We start from the raw sequence: 6,496 nt of genomic DNA on the forward strand, positions 1-6,496 counted from the left end.
TCCCTCGAGGTAAGGATATAAGTGCAATTTATGGCTTTGTGTGTTTTAGCAAGGTTGCTATGTTCATCCATTGTAATGGATGTCGATCATTTGGGAGAGAGTGGAGTATAGGAAATTTAGGAGATCTTTTGAAGTTCTAGGGTGTGAGTTGTGTTGTGATTCCTAAAACCTCTATGGGTTTTTATAGCTAGAGAAAGCCTTAAGATTCTTAATTATTTTAAAATATATACATTAAATGGAACTTATTTATCTCCTCGTGCAGAGTAATGTTCGGCTACATTTAATTGGGGATAAGAGAGTCGTCTTTTCCTATAGATGCAAGAGTGACACTACTACAAAAAGGATAATCTAAGTCACTCAATCTAAGACGGTTTATTGAAAAATGATGTAGAATAAGACGCGGTGGAATTTTTGTAAATAAAAGGAACATTATCTACGACGGTTTAGTAAATACGCGTAGTAGAATAGCCTACACGAATATATCTACGATGGTTTTTAGTAAAACTGACTTAGATATTAAGTGATCTACAACGGTTTTTGTGTAAAATCGACTTAGATGGAGACCCAAAATTCGCATCCCGACTCTCAATTCATGCGCGTCGTTCAGTCTCTCAACCACAGCCCTCGTTCTCTCTCTCAGTTCTCGAAAGCTCTCTTCATTCTCTCATATTTCAGTGAAGTCGATTCCCGCGAGCACAGCCTTAACGACGGCAAGGTATTTCCTCTTTATCTTCTCTCTTCATTCTCTCATTTCCCTCTGTCGACGTACTTTCGAGATTTTTCTGGGTGATTTTATTTCTTTATAGTATTTTTCTTTTTCTGGGTTAATGTTGGGTGAGCTTTCTGGCTGGTGCTGAACTCGAAGCCGCTTTTTCCCGTTTCTCTGTTTCTCCGTTTATTTTTCTAGGTTTTGTGTTTGGTTCATCATAGAATTTTAAAGGAAAGTAGTAGCATCAACCCGATTCAGGTGTTCTAGTGGCTGAACTAGATGGTCTCAAAACCATATTATCTCTTCCATTTCTTAAATTTCTCCTATTTAATCGTTCGCAGCTCCGCAACCTAGTAAGACTCTCTCTCTCACACACTCGCTCGTGTCACTTTGCAAATTGCTTACTTTACTCGTTCCTTCTTTTGCAGGAAATACATACCCAGTAACCCAGTTCCTGCTGGTTTTCGCAGTGTTGGCTCTCCAAGGTGCCTGCTACTAAAATCATATCATTTTTTCTGTTTTAGGGAGTAAAAGAAGAGACATGGGAAGCCTTTATAGTTGATGCACTTTTCCTTGCCAAGGTGATTGCCATTGATGTGTTTGCAAAACTCTTACAGCTTCATTCTTTGATTCCTACATCATTTCCCCCTTCCCCCTTTTGTTATTATTAGTAAGATAGGGTTTTGACATTTTTATTATAATTTGAACTTGAATTTGTCATATACCATAATATTATATCTTTAGTCTAATTAGATGCATATTGAACTGTTAATCATGCATTATCATGATTTTCCTGTTCTTCATTTATTATTAACAATTGCACAGTTTTGGTTGTGAACAAAAGTAATGCACATGTTTAATGTGTTAAATCAATTTCCAGCTGCAAACTACCTGTGGTTTCATCTCTTTCTATGTCTATGTGGAAGTTCTCAAACCTTCTATCTTATTTTAATATTTCCAGATTTGTCTTTTTCTCCTAGCCTTTACAATGGATCGATGCTTAGCCATTTGGTATATTCTTATATTTTTAGGTGGGTAGTTTCCTCTTATTTTGTGATTGTTAAGCACTGTTTCATTTTATTCACACCGCATTTAGTTTTCCTGTAATAGAATATCAACTACTAAGTATGCACCATAAACCATGAGACTTTTACTTTGGTTAATTAACATATATATTTTTTCATCATTTTTTAACGGTGTAAAATCGATTGTTCTTGCTTTTTCCATTCTGATGGTAATAAGTCCAAGGTGTGCATTGGATATCTGCTGAAAGTTAATTACAAACTGTGATTCTATAACTCCATTTAATATTTTGACTCAACTGGGGTTTCCTGTAACAAAAGTAACTGGGGTACATTCTATCTCAACATATTTTGTTATAATCTGAGATTTATTTCGCTTTTGACTCAACTTGTAGCTTTTATTGGTTCCTTTGAGCACCTATGGATGCTGTGATCATTGATTCTAAGTTCATCAATGCATTGTGTACAATTTATCAGTAGAAAAAGAAAACCATTTGATTACATCTTAATTGATGATGAGCAGAATTCATTTTCTATAGATATATGATTGAGCCCTTCACATTTCTGTACCCGGGGCAGTACTGTATAGTTTATTTTAGTGACTAGTTGATGGGTTTTATTTTTGCAGAGTGAGGTTGCAGTGTGCGGAGACCAGGTGGCGAGACTATTATGGGAGACATTGTTCGTCTAGTTGAAGAGGCACAAAGTAGGGAAGCTCCTGTACAGCGGTTGGCTGACAAGGTTCACCTACTCAATCTTGTCTTAATTTTATAGCAAATTTTGTTTTGTTTCTATGTTAAATGGTCTGGCTACTTGCCATAGTTAATTTCCACCAATAGTGACTCTGAAATATAGATTTAGTATTGTAATTGAGGCTCTCTTTTGGATTAGAAGAATATCTAGTCTTGATAAGTAAGATGTAAAGCTTGAAGTCTGTGCAAGATTTGTTCATTGTTTTTCGGGGAATGGAGTTTTTATATTATAGTTGACCTTAGCAGGTGTTCAAAGCATCCTTCCTTGGGTGGTAGGACAATGCTTATGTTATATACGTCCAAACAATGTTTTTAAAATCAGACCGGTGATTTGATCTGGTGAATACACAGATCTATAGTTCAATGATTAAGTGTGTTTTAATAAATGGTTTGTCCTGTGTTGCACATTAGTGCAGTATTGAAAAAGAAACAAGGAAATCCATATACTTGAAATGATTGGATTACAGATTAAATTGAAGTAAATTAAGAATCTAGGATTCTGATTAATGAGGAATGACTTAGACTAAGTAGGTTTACCTAATCAATTATATAGACCAAATTCCCGGAGCTATGAAGCACATTAACAAAAATTCAAGATCCATTTCTGGGTTCCTAACAAATATTTTATGCATCAAACTACATTAGATAGATAGAGAGAGGGAGAGCTGATACTTGTGTGGACCCGGTATCATGGTTCTCTAGGAATGTAACAGCACGAGAATCCCACCATCCCATCACTCCTGTTGGTTTCCCTTGAGTATCTATCAGTTTCCAATATTCATTATGCAAAGCAGAATGAAGTATCCCCTAAGAAAAGGTAATAAAACAGAATAAGAACCTTTAGTTCTTAATTAGTCTCTTATTAATTTATAGTCTCTGTTGAACATGTCTCTTAATTACATTCATCTTATTCCTAATCAAATCAAGCCTTTATATATTTCTTTTATTACTATTAATATATTATAAGGATAATCTTTTTTATTTCACTTTAGTCCTATTTAAATTAAATTTTGCTTTGTATTAGTTCATTGAATCTTCATTAAAAAATTTGCTGACACTAGACAGATTAAAAAATCTAAATATATCTGAGTGATGTGATGAAATGAAATGTTTATTAGTCATTAATTTCGTAATCATCATGCATCTTATTTTATTTGATGGTTTTTATTAAAATAAAGTTGTCACATTTTAGTTATTATTTTATGATGTCAATTAAATATTAAATAACAAATAAAATGGGACAAAAAGATTATATAATGAATATTTAAGTCTGTTATATATATAGTGAAGATCAAATTTTTGAAAAAGAATTAAAGATCCACAAAATGACGGTAGTTAAAACTAAGAGTACATTTAAGAATAGGTTTTCTGATAGATTATGCTTTTGCAAAGACCTGTCTATTTGCTAAACTGTCATTAACTGCTGTTACTAGGCCTAAATTTCCATTTCATTTGAGTGCAAGGTTGTTTACATGAATCATAATTTTGACTTAATCAATCTTATAATCATTTCTCATTGTAAAAGAGAAACTAGTTTGGTTGAGATATTGTCTGGTACATATTTTACAAATTGCGTCAAAGTTAATTTCTTCAACTGTTTTTTTACGTATTTCTTTTCCACATACTTTACTGTTATTTATTTCGACAAAAAGAAAAATTAGGATTAATTTATCATTCTCTTTAAAATAAAACGTTGGTTTAATAATTAAATGAGCATTATCATATACATTCTAACGTAGTTTCCAACAAAACTAGAGAATATTATTGCCAATACTATAGTGTATATATATTAACATAGTATCACATGAGCAGTATACAAATTTCATGTATCTAATTTGACTTAGAAAATAAAAAATTATTAATTAATGTTTTAAAAATCAAAAGTACAGAGTTAAACAAAAATATTTATTATATTGAAACCTAAAACATAGTGTCATTTTTGTATATTCTTAAAAATGCAAATATTATAAGTCGTATTTAATTGATAAAGTAGTATATGCATTGACCATGTGTGATGAATTTATTAAATAAATTTAAAATTATTCATGTCATAATTAATAGTTGGTCTTTAATATTTTTTTCTTGAGATTAAAGAGGTGTTTACATGAATAGAATGTCTCATGTTTATAATTTTGAAAGATTACATCTATTTTTTTTTAGACAAATGGTGATTAGAATATTTGATCTTAATTTGTATAATTTTTTTGTTTTGTTGAGCTATTGAGCTATTGCAGATATATCTACTGCATTGTCAAAGAACTTAGAATGGATTTACCCCATGGTAAGTAAGTGGTTCGTAATTAAAGTCAATCTGCCTAACAAATTCTTTTATTACCTTAATTAAAAAAAACTATTTATACTACTTTATTTGGTGTTCGTTTTAGAGTTATAAACAACAAGGACATTATGAATGTGGATACTATGTCATGAATTGGATGTCAAAAATAATTGAAGGGGGAGTAACAAATGGTTGGAGTGAGGTACATTTAAAAATATTGTTAATTTCTTTTAATGCCTTTTATGATGTAACTAATATATGATGTATATATGTTGCAGCTTTTTGAAGATGCTACACCATTGGGGGAAACCAAATTAGAAGACATTCGGATTCATTGGGGAAAATTGTTTTTAGAAAAATTTAGAAATAGATCATGTTGAAAGGTCTAATATTACATGTAAAATTTAGAAATAGGTGAATGTGGTTTCAGTATTAGGCTCCCCAGTGCATGTCTAATGTAGTGTGACCTAATTTTTTTGATCTTCTCTTCTCCTTGTAAGAGAAAAACTCTTCTTTATGGATACTAGATTAGCCTCTCTTGGTTTCCAAGTATATTGTTTCTTTAGTATTATATATAATGATAACGATCCCAAATTAGTCTCTGTTGGTTTCTCTTACATTGGATAATTGAATCAGTTTTTGCAGGTTATTTATAATTGAATCAGTTTTATTTTAAAAATTAACTTGGTTAAAAAAAATACAATCTACAGTGGTTCTACGTAAAAACTGACTTAGATGTATATATATGCACATCTAAGTCGGTTTTGAATAAAAATCGTCTTAGATGTGCACATATACATCTAAGTCGGTTTTGAATAAAAACCGTCTTAGATGTGCATATATACATCTAAGTCAGTTTTGATAAAAATCGACTTAGATGTATGTGCACATCTAAGACAGTTTTGTGAAAACTGACTTAAATGTATAAATACATCTAAGTCGGTTTTTACATAACCGACGTAGATATGTTCATTCATCTACGACGGCCTTATCTAAGTCGGTTTTAAAACCGATGTAGATATGGCAAAATAACTGACTTAGAATACAATCCTTCTAGTAATGTGACGGTCATGCTGCCTATTGATTGACAAACATATTTTTCAATACTCAGAGATATTTTAGTACGCGTGATAGACATGCTTTCCAATGACAATTGTTATCAATTTAGGGTACAGTCGATAGGGTTTTCCGAGACTCAGATGATTTTTAGACCAAGTGGTTTCTTACACATTTAGAGGGGTGACTAACGTAGTGTCTTGCTACAATTGTTGTTCTAGTATGTTTCAGACGAATTTGCATGAGCACACATACTGTCTTAATCTATCAAATATGGTTTATACTCACAATATAAATATTATGCACAGTTGAAACGGAAGTTTTGATACTAGATTTACCTATACCAGTTTGTTCGTCCTCCTTCGTCCTTTGTTCCTCTATGGATCGTCATATTCCCTTGCATTGTTAGATGCTCAACCCAAGGGGCCAAGCTTTGATACCAATTGAAGTTAGCGGTAAAACACATAGAAGGGGGGGTTGAATATGTGTGTGAACAAAGGTATTTTAAAAATGAAAACATTTTTGCAACAGTAGTGCTCTTCGTCCACTGTTCTTTTGAATATCAGATGGTTAATCAGAGTTTGCTTAACTTACTAACAATGCATCTGAAGAATTTATTGTCCACTAGGGAAAATGTTCTGTAAATATATTAATTAAAGTTCTTACATTTTCCTTTTCA

At 32.0% G+C, this 6,496-nt stretch overlaps 2 long non-coding RNA genes across 7 annotated transcripts; both read left to right on the top strand.

The window, feature by feature from the left end:
* Positions 1-534: 534 nt before the first annotated feature.
* LOC145954210 (uncharacterized) lies at positions 535-2,373 on the top strand. Of its 2 annotated transcripts, none has more exons than XR_014431378.1 (3): positions 535-715; positions 1,138-1,290; positions 2,360-2,373. It is a non-coding gene; the product is annotated as an uncharacterized LOC145954210 (long non-coding RNA). The 2 variants fall into 2 exon arrangements; XR_014431377.1 differs by lacking the exon at positions 2,360-2,373 and adding an exon at positions 1,671-2,351.
* LOC109790378 (uncharacterized) lies at positions 2,374-5,363 on the top strand. 5 transcript variants are annotated; one of them, XR_014431379.1, is made up of 5 exons: positions 2,374-2,472; positions 3,129-3,300; positions 4,718-4,764; positions 4,868-4,963; positions 5,040-5,363. It is a non-coding gene; the product is annotated as an uncharacterized LOC109790378 (long non-coding RNA). The 5 variants fall into 5 exon arrangements; XR_002238926.3 differs by lacking the exon at positions 3,129-3,300 and having other exon boundaries at positions 4,701-4,764; XR_014431381.1 differs by lacking the exon at positions 3,129-3,300.
* Positions 5,364-6,496: the final 1,133 nt, after the last annotated feature.

Source organism: Cajanus cajan, chromosome 2, assembly GCF_000230855.2.
Source record: "Cajanus cajan strain Asha chromosome 2, NIPB_CcT2T_4, whole genome shotgun sequence".
Lineage (NCBI taxonomy): Eukaryota > Viridiplantae > Streptophyta > Magnoliopsida > Fabales > Fabaceae > Cajanus > Cajanus cajan.